The 15,233-nt window shown below is 42.0% G+C and overlaps 1 protein-coding gene across 3 annotated transcripts in view; it reads left to right on the top strand.

Annotated features, from left to right (window-relative positions):
- PAG1 (phosphoprotein membrane anchor with glycosphingolipid microdomains 1) overlaps positions 1 to 15,233 on the top strand; it is a 114,168-nt gene that overhangs the window by 26,242 nt on the left and 72,693 nt on the right. The window lies entirely within an intron of this gene.

The following is a 15,233-nucleotide window of genomic DNA, read 5'->3' as shown; positions in this document are numbered from 1 at the left end:
TTACTAGTAAGTGATATGGTACCAGACTGGACTGGACTTGATTGTATGTAATGCACACAATTTTTGGCTGAGTGGAGAAATATTGGGAAGATTTCAAGTCCCTTTCTTAATGCAGTAAGAGCCTTGAAACTTCATGAGGAATCAGTCCTTTGCTACTGCACCAAGCAGGTGGTTTTCACTTAATGCATATTGGTAGTATTGCAAACAAAATCTTTCAGGGTAACCCTGTGGGGTTTCCAGCCCCGGATTGGGGTGACCCCGAAAGATGGAAAAGTCTCCTCCAACCCGTGCCTTCAAAGAAAGACTCAGTAGTCCTCTGTTGTCTGTTCTCAAGGTTGTTTATTGTTGTTTATCTAAAAGATTCTTCTCCTGAACTGCTGTGGCCCGTTCAACGGGTCAGACAAAGGCACACTGCCCTCCCAGGGGGCTGGTGCCATCTTTTATATCATATATTACGTACTACATGTTTATACTTTTTCCCCAATGCCTACTATCTATATTGAATGGTGACTTTCTACTCTAGACCAATCTGTGAGTGCCAACATCACCAAAGACATGGAGGCTAGGAAGGAGAAAGAAAGAGGACAGGGCACACCCAAATCCCTCCATCTTAGAACCCCCTGACCCCCACGTACAAAACTTGGACCCCTGCGTACAAGGCTTAAAACTCCCCTGTACAGCACTCAAAAATCCTTCCTTTCTCTTTGTGACTACTTCTACTACAATACCTAAATTTGTGTGTGTGGCTTGTAATTCTTCATACAGAGTTGGTAATTTGCTCCACGGGCTAAGATCAAAACCCCACGTGTGTCTTTGGCTGCATGCCAGGGTCTCAGAGCCCCCCGCCAGCAGCTCTGGCCACCCAGGGTACCCAGAGGGATGTTCTGGATTCCGACATAACCCCACAGTGCTAACTGACCTGCTGCACGTTCCTAGCTTTTCCTAAAGGAAAGGTAGATTGTTCAAACAAACTCAACTTTTTTAACCCTAGACAGGTTTTACTTCTCCTTTGCAAAATGGAGTGCGCTTCTCTGGTAACATACTTGGTTACTACAACTTGTCTGACCAGGTGCCTCCTAAGCTACAGTAACTGGTTGTATGAGTTTGTGTGAATAGTCTGAATCCCTCTCTGTCTCTTTTTGTTACCTTCACGTAGGACAAAGATGCTTCAGTTCCAGATTTTGAGCTCAAGAGAAAGGCACGAATAAATACAACGTAAATATGGTTTATAGTATCATTACTTCTTGGGAATAGTTGTCTTTAAAATGATATAAATTCATGATCTTGTACAGACACTTTAGAGATAAAATTAACGTAAAATCAATTTATTACCGCTCATGCTTCTAGTGGCTTACCTTGTGGAAGCTAGAGGTCTGTGACAGTTGCCTTTAAATCTGTCAAAGATGAAGCATTTTAGTTCTGAACTCTTATTTTCTGATGGAAGAGAGAAATTTTCTGTGAAAAATACTCAGATCAGGAAATGAAACACATCTGAAAGCTGAGGGTTTTCTCTCTCTTCTCTGTTTGTTGCTGCAGATTCTGTTTGCATTAAAAATGTGTTGATGACTGAAGTGTGTCTGATGGACCGGCATAATCTGGACTCTTGCAGAGGAAATCAGAACTTGTGAACAGATATTATCAGGCCATGAAATCCTCCATCAGCATTAGACAGCAACACAGTGCCATCTGAGGGCAACTGTAGGTCCAGAGCATTATCATTTCAGTTAAAAGCTGGGAACCTTAGAGCTAAAAAAAAAAAAAAAAAAAAAAGGTTTTATATGGGTTCTAGGGACTTTCAGAAATCTGGGTGTACTTCTCTGATGTATATACAGCCCAAACAGCTGTATGGCTGTGAGTGAGGCTGGAAGGTGAGCACAGGATCCTCTCTCAACCAGCTGTGCTGCTGGTGAATGAAACAGTATCAATCTTTAGTCTGGCAGATTTTGAGCTGTGTAAAAAAACACAAATGACCCCTCCATGGGTCACTTGATGGGTGTGGTTTGGAGTACCTTCAGATGGAGGTGGAGCAGGCAAGTGTGACAGGTGATAAAGGAGGTTGCTGAGCCGAGGACTTCGTTCAGTAGTCAGGAACCACATCTCCAGGCACTGCCCGCACAGACAGGTCTGGTGTTTCACTGAGAGGTTCCTCCCTGAGGTTCCTGTGGCTTTCAAAGGCAGCATTGAGAGGTTACAGCCAGTGTCAGTTTTAGGAGGTTTAGTTAGTCATTTGAATAGCATCAAAAGGATAAGAATGTGCGAGTTGAGTGGTCATGAGCCAAGTGACCAAGGTCAAGTGGTCCTGTCTCCTGGGGGCTGGCAGAAATATGTGTTGTGCAGTCATTTTTTTAGAAGCCCAGGAGTGGCTTCTGACACAGATACTCTGTGGTGGGGGGGTGAGAGACGTGTGAGAGGTGAAGAGCTGGGTGGGGTCTCTTGGGTAGATCTCTACAGCAGAAGTGTTGGCAGTCATCCCCTGTAACTTAGGTCATGCAAAGAACATGCAGGACTGGTTTGTTCCATGTTTGTGGTGGCCGTGGCTGGGCATCACACTGCTCTGCCCATGTTCAGTGTCTGCTCTGGGCTGTCTGGCCTGGTGTTGGCATGGCAGAGGTGCAAGGCCAGCGGCTGAAGGAAAATGTGTGAGCCAGGTGCCAGCTGGAGAGGGCTTGCTGGCATGGGAGCGCTGCCAGGAGCCTTTGCTGGCATGGAGGCACTGCCAGGAGCCTGGCCGTGGCCCTGACCAGAAAGGCAGTGAGAAGGGATGAAGGGGTGCTTCCATCAGAGTGACTTTGCACAGCATGCAAGGTTTGGTGCTTACAGCTGACAGCTTGCCTGTGGTGGAAATGACTGTTCTGCTTTCAGTTTCCTTTCTGGCTGTTTTGCACCCGGGGATTGGGGTTTGTAGGTGTTTGGAATCAACAGAAATCCATACCAACATCAGCCTCAGTCTTCTCCTTTTTGCCTGTGTGGGTTTTGAGGAGTGGGTGTGGGGCTTTTTTGTTTATTAATGGGCTTTTTTTAGGTTGATCTTGTTGGGGATCTTTTGTTTGCTCCATTTTGGTTTATTTGTTCTTAGAAGTCCCCTCTTGTCTTTATCATTTCACTTTCTTTGAGTTGGCAAAAGCATTTTCTATCAGTGTTGATGTTACTGGGCTCCACCGTGTTGGCTGGTGTGAGCCTCAGGATACCCCTGCCGCTATCAGTGGTAGCTTCTGCACGTCTGCAGGTTTCTTTGCCTGAGATGTCAGGTTTTCCCTCTGCTTTCTTTAGGTTGCCCTTCCAGATGGCTGGCTCTCCTGCAGGAGTAAGCACCCCCAGGCAAGGGCACTCAGCTGCAGCTCCTCGGTCTGAAAGGGTCATAAATACATGAAGTTTGTGCTTTTCATTATACTGAATGTAGCAGGAGGAGCCGCCGTGTCAGCAAGCTCCCATGGGGAGGATCTGCACTGAAAGGTTTGCATAACAGCAGGGGGGTGAAAAAACCCCCTTGGAGGGCGATGTCCGTGTGCTGAATGTTGGTGACTTGGAGTCGGGAATCTCAGAGGTCATCCATGGGTCTGACTGCAGCTTGCTAGTTTGTCTTTACCTCTCTGGTTTTGCTGTTTGTCTGGCCATGCTGCTGAACCTGGGGTGCCTGTGGCTTTCATGAAGGCTCCTAGGAGCACTGGCAGCTTGCCCCTTGTCCCAAAATAACCTATCCATCTCCTCCTCATTTTCCAGCATGAGATCTATGTTTTCAAGGAGCACGGTGGGAAGGCAGCATTTTTGAGGAGGTGAGGCTGGATGAGGCTTGAGCCCTGCTGGCCATCAGTGAACTGGGAGGGGAGAGATGTGCTGTCAGCAGGGGCTGTGCGCTGCTGCCTGGCACAGCCCAAGCTTCCCTGGTGATGAAGGGCACATGGAAGGAAGGAAGGAGTGCTGGAGTCAAGCTTGGCCACCTTTAGTAAAGGTTCTCTCTCTGTGGGAGAGCAATGGGCAGCAGCTCCTACAATGCTGCTTCCTGTATGGTACAGTTAACATAACCAGCCCTTCTCGGCATAATGCAAAGGAATTTAAGACCTGCCCCATGACAGGAGTTAAGCCTGTTTATTTAGACAGGTCCTGTAAAAGTGGAGGGATTCAAATATTCCTGTGACAGGTTGGCATCTGAGCATGGTGGGGGACTGAACCAGGAACTGTGCTGACTGCAAAAACAGGCTTGTGTTGTAGGAGTGACTAAGACCATTACAGAGCTGCATGAATGATTAATTTACCCTGCTTTTGTTTCACTTTTGATCCTGGGTCCCCTGGAAAGAAAAAAAAAAGGTGGTTTTGGAAGTTGTTTTTAAAATAACAAACAAGTCAATTGTAACAACAGCTTTACTACACAGATGTGCGCCAGCACCACTCCAAGAGGAACAGAATAAAAAATCACTTGCTAACATTTTTCTGTAGCGTGAATATTTGAAATTTGTAGACAAATAATCACCAGTCAGAACACTTATTCACATTTTAGGAGAACAGTATTATTAATCTTCAAATAGGATACAGAGTGATGTAGTGGTAGTGCTTTCTTAATAGGCTTCTTTTAAGCTCGGTATAGAAAGAATTTGTTTTGTTATTAAAATTACTCCACATATTTGAGACAGACTTCAGCTGAACAACTGCCTAATACGTGCTAGACACATATTGATTTTTTTGTCTTAGCCCAACATTTCCCCTGGGCATCATATTATTTATTCATAAAGCAGAAATGATGTCTGACAGGCAGTTAGAGGGGTGTAGAGCTGTGGGCCAGAAACAATGGGAAAAGCTTTGCAAGGACCCCAAGAAATCAATGTGCTGATGCTAAAGAGCAGCCTTTTAATTCTGAGCACACATTCTTGCAATCATTTAGTGTGGAACAGGAAATTTAAATAACAAATAGTTACTATTAAAACTGCAGGCCTAAATTTTCATTCATCTTTATTCCGATTATCCGAGCCAAGGTGGAAGTAGGCACTGAAGGCAGCTAGCCAAGCCCAGCCACCTCTTAGCCGTGACACAGGCTTGCTGCTCTAGCCCTGATTTGCACATTTGTATGTAAATTTCTGTTGGAAGTAAGATATTTCTATCAATAAAGATTTAGAACCCAAACATTGTTCAGAGAGCCAAGACATTCCTAAAATGTGCATGATTCATCACCACTTACTCTGATTGAGTGTTAGACTGATGTCTGTACAGCAGAGTAAAATAATAAATAGCTGGTATTTTTAGAATGCAGTTTTAAATATTTTGATGAGTTAGTCATTATGATAGACCTGTTTGAAAAAAAAAAATCAGGCCAAATGAGATTTGTTCTGGTTTTGTTCATTCAAAACTAGATCACAGCATACTATCAAGCAGTATTTGCTGGTGGAAGATATATTTCCAATTATTTTTTTTTCTACTGAAAGAAAATCAAACTATCAGGTAATCTTAGGAAAATTTTCATCTGACCTTATACCTCTCTCAATAAGATAAATAACTACTGAAGTATTATCTTTGAAATGCAATGAACATCTAAACATCTGGTCCAATCAGGCCACTATGGAATTTGTTTCTTGTTCTTTAAAGCACAGATAATGCAGTCAAAAAATAGCATGTCATCATGTAATTAAATATTTCATCTTGATGTATAAGCACAAGGGAGCTGAACTAAATTTGTTCTGGCATTTCTCGACTTTCTAGGATTTGACTTTGAACCTTTTTCTTCTTTGATATATATTGAATTGGGAATTTCAGACTTTGCTTTGCATATTTTGAGGAGGGAGGGGAAATGTAAGAAAATAATTCATTTCTGCTCTATAGACATGAAAATGATTGTCTTTCTTGTGGTTAATAAGAAGGTTGTGTTACTTACACTGAAACCAAGACACACATTAACCTTGTGAGGCTAAGAAGTTCACATGTACTCCTTAAATTTGTCTGCAGAACATCTTACAGTTGTTTTCCCTAGGGAAGGCTTTGTCCTCTTCAATCATGAAGAATCACAGTAAATTCAATTTTAAATCACTCAACTGGGGCAGCATAATCTGAGTCCATCCACAACCAGGAAGCCTGTCTGAAACATGCACACATTTGTATTTTTTCTCTGGGAAATGGTATGGTTTTGACAAGAAGGGAAAAGCGGTATCTTCTAGGAAATCAAATGTATGAACTTTCACATGTAGTGTTCTGACATATGATGGCACTGGGAAAGAATGACACTGTTTGACTCTGCGTGTCTTTCATGGATTTGAAAACCTCATTTCAGTTGACTCAATCTGAAGAAAGTGTAGCAAACCCAGCATTTTTCTGGGCTGTTGTACACATTGCAATGGGCATATTTTTAATGCTTGCTATCTGATGAGAACATGAAGTCATAAGAATATCTAATTTCCCCCAAATGGATGCATTTTTATTTGCTCTTGCCAGCACTTTTCAATGCTGCCAATAAGTTGCAAGAGTCACTGTATTTACAAGTAGGTTTTAAATAACAAATTTACAGCATAGCATTAGAGGTGACAGTGTTGTGTAGTGACTTTTAAATGTCACTTTTCCAAACTGGTAAACTGCAGCTGTAATAATAATTCTTTTAATCTATTTGGATAGCTGATAGCCAGTCAGTTAATGAGGTTTGTTCATCAAAAGCTCATCTGAATTTCTCTGCCTCTCTGAACTCTTTTCTTGATTTAGTCCTGTCCTTACTATTGTCAGGAACATAACTCCTTGGTTTTGACAGCAGAGGAGTACCCAGCCCAGACAAGGCACTAAAACATGAATACACACATTTTCTGCTTCACCAGCCTGGAGTGCTCTTCAGGACACTCAGGGAGAGGATGGGTGCACCAGAGCTGTTTGCCCAAGGTCCAGCTCTAGTCAGTGCAGGGAAGTGGCTGCTCTTAGGACATGGTTCTTTATGATATTTTGCAGGCTTATTTTATTGTGTGGTGAGTTGTGTCTTATAAAAACCTTACACGATGCAGTAGTCTGAGTGTAAGGACCCAGTTGTGGGGTGGAGTTCAGTTTCAGGCTGACACACACACGCTGAGTCCCTCTCTGAGCAGCTGTGTCCACATGAGCCCAGCATCTCCCTTGGAGTCCGTGGGAACGTCCTCCCTGTGTCCAGCAGAGCCTGGAAAGCACTGCTGGTCTCCCTGAGCCAGGCTCTGCTTGGTGGAATCCCTCACAATGGGTGAAAGACTGGGCTGGACCTGACACAGTATTGGTGTTATCAGGAGGCTGGGACCTCAACTGGTGTGCTTTTCCAATCCCTAGTGATTTGTGACAGTGATGCATAGCTAGCTGGTATGTTACCTCCTGGCTTTTCTTCTGGTGCTGATTACTAGTTTTTAAAGGACACAGTGAAGAGCACTAAGCAAAATAATCAAAGATAGTCCACACTTTTAACGGGCCTTTTGTTGTTAAGGTTTGCACGAATACAGTGCGGCACAGCAGAAAGGACTTTCTTAACTTTGTGATACTGTTGTGTTCCTAAAATTGCTTTCTTCTGATGCTTTGCTGGAACCTTTGATGAAAGGTGGTTCATCTGTAAACCACTGTTAAAAAGGCCTTGTATGGGAAGATGATGTCTGCTGCCGTTTTCTATTTTTTACCTTTGTGTTTCAGTAATTTACCTAATGTGACAATAATTTACCTAATGTCAACATATCTTTGGTAAAACCTAGCCTTACCAAACAAACAGGTATTTTCAGAGGTGTGCTAAGAGGATGGCAAACACCAGTCCATCTCATGGTAAGTTGGATAAAAGACTGCACTGCTGTTGAGACTATCATCTGCTGAGAGGCAAGTGTGTTTTAAGACCAAGGTTTGATACTGAGCTCAAATGGGCCCCTTAGCCACTGCTCTTTTAACTTGGCGAGCAGCTGAGCTAAGGAGGAAAAATGCTACCTTAAATATTTTCTAGCAGAAATAAATAGCAAGTACATTTGTAAATCAGTTTATAAAAAACCAAACTAGTTACAGAATGCAGAAGTTTCCAGCTATTACATACAGATAATTTAGGAGTCATTAGAGGATAGTAACTCCTTATAACAACCAACATAGTTAGTGATGTCATGATCTTAAGAAATGAACCATGAAAGTTGTTGAATAAGGTGTTCCTTTTTCCTCCAGAGATGTCTGTGACTGAGACATGTTTAGGAGCCAAACCTAGGGATGCCTGTGGCCATGAAGCAATGCCATTCTTCACTCCAGCATGGTCCACATATAGCTTATGTAACTTTTACCTTGTTCAAACCTGCTGTTAAAAGAAATTTGTTTTCTTGTGAGTGTTTTGGTAGTGTTCATGTATTTCTCTCATAATAATGGTAGAAAGAAGCAGTCTGATTTCATATCCAAAGCCCTTCTGTCCACACAGCCTTCCAGTTCATTTGCAATACTGGCTTTGTCACTGACCTGCTGTGTATTCAAAACAGGATCTGCAGGTTTTATTCACTGCTACATTGAAGTTAAGGATGAGCTGTGGACAGACATCAACACGCTTAACCTCATTTTCTCCTTTTAAATCCCTTCTTAGAGTCTCCTCTGCCATAATCCCTGGGGAAAAAAAAAAAAAGAGAGAAGTAGGTTAGTGATGTGTTATAGCCACTCCTCTTGTGCTGACTGATGTGGTCTCTTTGTTTCCTCCTACTTCCTTGTCCATTTTTTTTAATGTTTAAATGTGGCTTTCCAGGTGAGAATTATTTTTTTTTTTTATTCTCGCTCAGCGCAGCCCGCAGAGTGCTTCTACCCTGCCTGGGACTGCTAGATGAGGTCCCCAGCACAAGGGCCACCAAATTGATGAGGAAGATGGAGCACCTTTCCTGGGAGGAGAAGCTGAGAGAATTGGGATTGTTCAGCCTGTAAAAGAGAAGGCTTCAGGGTGACTTAATTGTTGCCTTCCAGTACCTTAAGGGAGCCTGCAGGAAAGATGCAGAGGGATTTTTTTACGAGAGTGTGTAGTGGCAGGACAAGGGGAAATGGCTTCAAACTGGAAAAGAGCAGGTTTAGATTAGATATCAAGAAAAAGTTCTTTACTGTGGGGGTGAGACACTGAAACAGGTTGCCCAGAGAAATTGTGGCTGTCCCATCTCTGAAGTGTCCAAAGCCATGTTGGATGGGGCTCTGAGCAGCCTGGTGGAGTGAAAGGTGTCCCTGCCCATTGCAGAGGGTTGGAACTAGATAATCTTTAAGGTCCCTTCCAACCTAGGCCATTCTACTATTCTATGATTCCATGTTACCATAACACAGTGAAGACAATATAATTGTTATGGCTCAGTGCTTCACAACTGTCACAAAGGTTTTTTATCACACCGTGTGAGGAAAGCAAAGATTATCATATGGTAAAGGTGAAAAATGATGGCATATGTCCTTAATAAGGAATGTTCTTAAAGATTTCTAATAATTATGAAACATCTGATATACAAACCTCTTTTTTTTTTTTTTTTTTTAGGAAAAGAAGGGCTTGTGGCATTCTTTAGTATTTCAGATCTCTTGGAGCTTCCATTTGCAGGTGTATGTTCAGCACTGCTGCACATCAGGAGCTTGGGAAATGGAGGTTTGAGTATGGATGGGACATTTACTCAGTGTTTTCCCAGGCATCCGTAGGAGCTCTTTGCCAGAACCTATGTTACAAGTTTAATCCTCACACTTTCCCAGGTCTCCTGTGGTGATGACTTTTTGCCTTAAAGATTATGGAAGAAAGGGAGCACAATCTTTTGGGCTGGCAGTATTCAGAAAATTAGTAATATAGAGCCTTCCCCTGCACCACTGTGTAGACCTGCAGCTTTCACGTGAGGACGTGGTGTGTGCCTGGGCTCTGAGGGCAGGCTGAGGCAGCACTGCAGGCATCAGGAGCTGTGTTTTCAGGGCAGTGTGGGTTTTGCCACATTCAGGCACATGTGTTTGGCAGAGTCATGGGCTCTGTGTGTTGCCCCACCTCTTGGGAGAGCATCAGCCTGTACAGATGTTAGTGGTTTTGCTCTGGAATCACAAAAGGTTCCTCCTCACCTGCAACATTTACCAAGGGTTTTACATCGGTGGTATTGAAATATAAGTAGAAATATATAAATACATGATTTATTTTTTTTACATAAAAAACATTACAGCTGTTACTACTTGGTAGTTTTCTTAAAATTTAGTTAATTTTTGGTATCTTTTTTGATTTCAATAAGGGTTATGTTAATTGAAATAGTATATTTAGTCAGCAAATATTTATTGAGGTTATAGTAGCCTTCCTGTTTACTCTGTAGTGTGCTGTGTAAAGCATTTGCTTCCTTTTATTGAAATGTGAGGCCTACACACAGTACATGCCAGTGTAGGGTAGGATAAAGTTTTAGCTGCCATTTGGGATAGGAATATTGTAATTGCCATTGAATCAATTCTTTTAACATCTCTGTTGTGCTCCAGTTATACAGGGAGCACATTTATTCCCTTCCTGAAATCATGCTAAATCCCCGTGTATGGCATGTTTATGTATATGCAAGCATCATGATAGAAGGAGAAACTGAAGTTCCTTTCCAGTGGTGTACATCCTCTTTGTGATATCTCTGGACGAGCTGTTACTCTCTTTTAGTGAAGTAGGTGCTGTTGGAAACTTGTGTCTTTGGCATAGAGAGTGTCTCCGTTTTGCATGACAGACAAGAGGAATGCATCCATGGCGAGTGTCTTGATTTGAAAGACAGGTGTCCACTAAGGAAGGCAGGAGCCTTCCTTGAAATGGAAAATGTAAACCCCCTCCCTCCAAATTATTATAATTTTTTAAATTAAGGCTCTCAGGCAAAGATATGGGAATAGGAATAACAGTTCTTTACTAGGAAAATTAAAAATAAAAATAAAAAATGCAATATTACAAAAAAAGAAAACAAACCACTCACTGCTATGGAACAACAGAGTCAGAATACAGCCTGACAGCCTGTTGTTCAGGGTGTTGGCAGCAGTCAGATTAAATGGTGCCTGCAGTCCTCCCGGAGTGGCAGGTGTGGTTCTGTTGAAACAATGATCCTGTAGAAGGGTGCAGTTTTCCTCTGAAGGTCCAGTGGTGGTGTAGATGGGGCTAGTCTTCCTCTGGGAATCCAGTGGAAAAGAAAGCTGCTCCTCTGGGAATCCAGTGCAAAAGGCTGCTCTGGTGTTCCAAATCTCAGATTATATCCAGGTAGGAATGCTTGGCTCCTCCGCCTGGGCAGAGCATCTCACAATGGGATGATGTAATTTTATCAGTCATGCAGTGAGACTCAATGGCCCATTAACAGAAGATTTCTTCCTGGAGGGAGGATTGGTTGTGGAAGAGATAAAGAAAACTGCCCAATTAACAGAAGATGGCTGCCTCACCTCTAACAGATGGCAAATAGAATACACACCCCCAGCTACATCTTTCAACCTAAGACAGTGAGTTGACCCATTTGATGGTGGTGGATTGAGGTTGCTGGCTTAGGCTGCCAGGAAAGCTAGTGAATGGGAGGAGTGCATGAACATTATTTTCATGTCTTCTGTATTTATGGGGTGTTTGTCAATATGTGCACCCATACTGCATTTCTAATTGGTGCTTGAACAAGCATGGAACTGGCTATGATACTTTGTACTGGTGTGGAAGGAGATGTAGAATGAAAAGTTAAAATACACAGAGCTGATTCTTTTTAAGTGGATTAAATAATACATTTCTTGTTTATTGAGCAAGTCATATAATTGGTCTGGAAATGGAAATAATTTCAACCCACAAAATGAGAAGAGGTCAAGCTTTCCCAAACTGAATTAAAACATATTTGAAAGGAAGATCTCTAAGATGCAACAAATTTCATTTATTTTTGTTTCTCTGGAGCGTCAGAATTGGGCATCCATGTTCAGGGTTGAAGAAGAGTTCAGTACCTGTGGGGCTCCAGCTGCAGGGGCTCACTTCCCTGCAGACACTGTCAGCAGGGCTGCCCATCACGATGGCACTTTCTGTAGTGCTCACACTGGGTACTCTCTGTCCTGCTCAGAGCCTCTGTTCAATTTAAGCAAACATCAAGTCACAGCAGCTTGGGTCAGCAGTGATTTGACCCCTCCGTTATGTTCAGTGCTGTGACTAAAGCCTTCTGTATTCTCTTTGAGCTATTTTATACACGGCATAACTGCCACTCGGGAATTTAGACTGGCTGTTGTTATCAGTTTAATCAGTGAAATATCTGCGAGATATTTACCTAGTGCTTCTAAATAAAGTATTGAGCACTCTGTCTCTGCTTTGACACGACCAGGAATGGGTGTGGGCTTCAGCTTTCAGCCTTACCTCTGCATGTTCTTGTGTGCATATTAAGAGACTATCTTGTCTGAAGCCATCAAAACCTTTTAACTTTTTAACTCTATGACCATTCATTGAGCAGAGAAAGTTGCAAACATCCCTTGAATGTCAACTTTCTTCAGAACTAACAATAGACTTTTTTCAGAGCTACTGAAGCTGTAGTCTGCAACTTGCTTTGAGGTAACAGAAAAAGAGAATAGTAAGAAGCAGACCTATCAATATGCCAGTGCTGTATTTCTACTGAGAGGCCTTGTGAGTATGCCTTTGCAAATAATTGCCTTAAAGCTTTTAATGTTCTTGCACTGCAAGAAGCTAAGCAACATTTTCAGTGCTTATTCACAGTATATACTCCTGGCATGTATTCCTGCAGTCCACAACAGGTAGAAATTCCCCTCAAATTAAATGGGCTTTTTGCCCAATACAGTCTCTCATTCTAACTCAATTAGCAGTAACAGACTTAACTATAAATTATTTTTTACTCTGGGCATGTTCTCTAATAATTACCCTCCACTAGTAAATACTTCACTGTATCAGGGAGATACAAAAGCATTTAATTTTTTTAATTCAGCACTGTCTTTAACTTCAGGACTGCTTCTGTTGGAAGATGAGTTAGGTTTGTTTTTATGGTGAGAAAGATCACTTTTAAAACAAACCTGAGGGTATAATTAGGACACTGCTTTATGAAATTACTACCTTATAATATGTGAAATTTGAAGCTCTTCCCCACTGAACACCTTCTGCTTTAGAGATTGGGGTAGCCAGGTCTAGGAAGGCTAGGTTTGTGGTGGTTTTTAAATGCTTTTTTTTCCCAGGTATGCATTAGTATTGAGAAGAGGCTGATTCATGCTAGACTTCATTTTCAGTGTTGGTTTAATTCCTCCTGGAATCAGAGTAGTGAAACGTGCTGCATGGCAGCTGGCACAACAACATTTTTAATCAAATAATAGATTCCAGCTGGTGGGGAGTCACCTGAGTCCTGAAGCAGACATGACTTAATGCAGATCTTCCTTATTTCTGTAATAAAATGCATTACCTTTGCATATGAAATAAGTGGAAGAGGAGAAGTGAAGGAAAGCAGGTTTGTAGGTTTGCTAGAAACAAAACTGCCATTATAACCTCATAAGTTCACTTAAACAAGGGATAGTATGGGATTCTGAGGTCAGAGTGGCAAATTAACTTGGACTCTTCTCACATACCATGAAATTATTTCCAGTTTGCAGGTGAGCTTGTGACTGCAAGGGTCATTTTCTAGGCTCTGTTCTTGAATATTGCATTTTGTGCTCTTTAGCTACCTACTGTTGTCACTGTCATGAGGAATCATCCTCGCGTTAGTTGTCAGCCTCTTCCCCCTGCATACCTGGCTAGGTTACAGTGCAGTGGTGTGAGCAATCAACCCCAGCAGCTGAGTTGGGGGTCTTTTTGGTGTCACTGAACTGAATATTGTTTCAGACAGACTATTTTCTCTGCTCTCTTGAGAAGGGTAAAGATTTTGATAGAATTCAGATGATGAGGATCTTATCGATACGTAGAGCTGAAACTGTAATTGTGCTGCAAAGCCGAATGTAATGGTACTGGAAAGGTCAGTGCATGCTGGAAAATGTCAACAGATGCTGCATTTTCAGTGATTTTTCTTGTTAGTTTCTATCCCACTATCTAAGCTCAGTGGTTAGCCAGGACAAGCAACTCATTCTTCACTTGATCCTTACTGGGTTTTAGTTCATGCTATTGAAAGAAAAGTCAAATGCCACAAAATCCCCGTACATTGGCCGAGGCTTTTTCTGCTGGTTTCCTCCCTGACTGAAAGCTGAGAGTGATCAGTGCTGGCTTATTTGCTTTCTGTAATTTCACTGTTGGGTGTTCTTCAGAGAGCCGAGGTGAAGTTGAGCAGTACCCCACCAGACTCAGCAGGTCTCAGGGGGAGCAGGTGTCCCGCTGTCCTGTCCACAGCTGAGAAATGTGAACCTTTGAGGAGCTGGTAACTCCCATCCCATCAGCTGGGGGTGCAGAGATTTGATACTTCGTGCAGTCCAGCCTGGAAGTAAACAGAGTATGAAAAACATGTCTGATGTGAGGAGACTGTCTCTAAGATGAGTGATCCCCATTCCCTCAGAGCCTCCCTGAGGTCACTTTTTTCAGTCAGGAGCTCCTGTGTGATAGCAAGATCAAAGCCTTTGGAAGTAATCAGACCTTTTTGTGACATTTGCTGAAAATGTGCTACAAGTAAGTTTTCCTTTAAAAAAAAAAAAAGTTAAAAATATCTTTTTACTTCATTGGTGTGGTCAGAATTTCATCCTCAGAAAAAGTCCTGTGGAAGAGGAATACTAAGAGGTATTTTTGTGTAGATGTCTGCAATTAACATAAATCTACTAATCTAGGCTAGCAAGAGAGAATATCAACTGCAGTGTTTTTACACTTCCTTCTGACAAGTCTGAAAAGTGATGAGAGAAAAACAAGGCCAAATTGATCTCATAATTTCAGTTGTCTTGAAAATAAAAGTAAATATTCACATAGCTTCAGTTTATTGCCTGTATTAGTTCCATGATGTTTCTGTAGTTACTGTCTGTTGATGACAACATTACAATATATTTTAGAGACCTTTTGTGTTACATTTTGGTTTTGTCAGTCTCATTCCTCATGTAGCTTATTGATGCCATAAAAAACCCTAAAACCATAAAAATGTTTCTGAATGTGGAAAACGCACAGAAAAACCAAACATAATCTATGTATGGCAGATACTAATCAGAATTTGGAGGAGATATTTAGGTAAGTTTTTTTTATCAAATGTTTTGAAAAGTTCATGTTAGGTTTCTGTTGTGCACTTAGTTCAGGAGATGCACTGGAAGTCTGGTTGTCTGCGCTGTGACCGGTCAAACCCCACACTTTATTTTGGTGCAAACTGAGAGTGCTGAAACTTGCAGGGTTGGGGTTTTTTTCACGCTAAGGCAAAACTGAACCTTTTGGAAACATTAACAAAACA

This window comes from Motacilla alba, chromosome 2, assembly GCF_015832195.1.
Source record: "Motacilla alba alba isolate MOTALB_02 chromosome 2, Motacilla_alba_V1.0_pri, whole genome shotgun sequence".
Lineage (NCBI taxonomy): Eukaryota > Metazoa > Chordata > Aves > Passeriformes > Motacillidae > Motacilla > Motacilla alba.
Note: the sequence above shows the minus strand (reverse complement) of the source record. Positions and strands in the feature narration are given on the sequence as shown.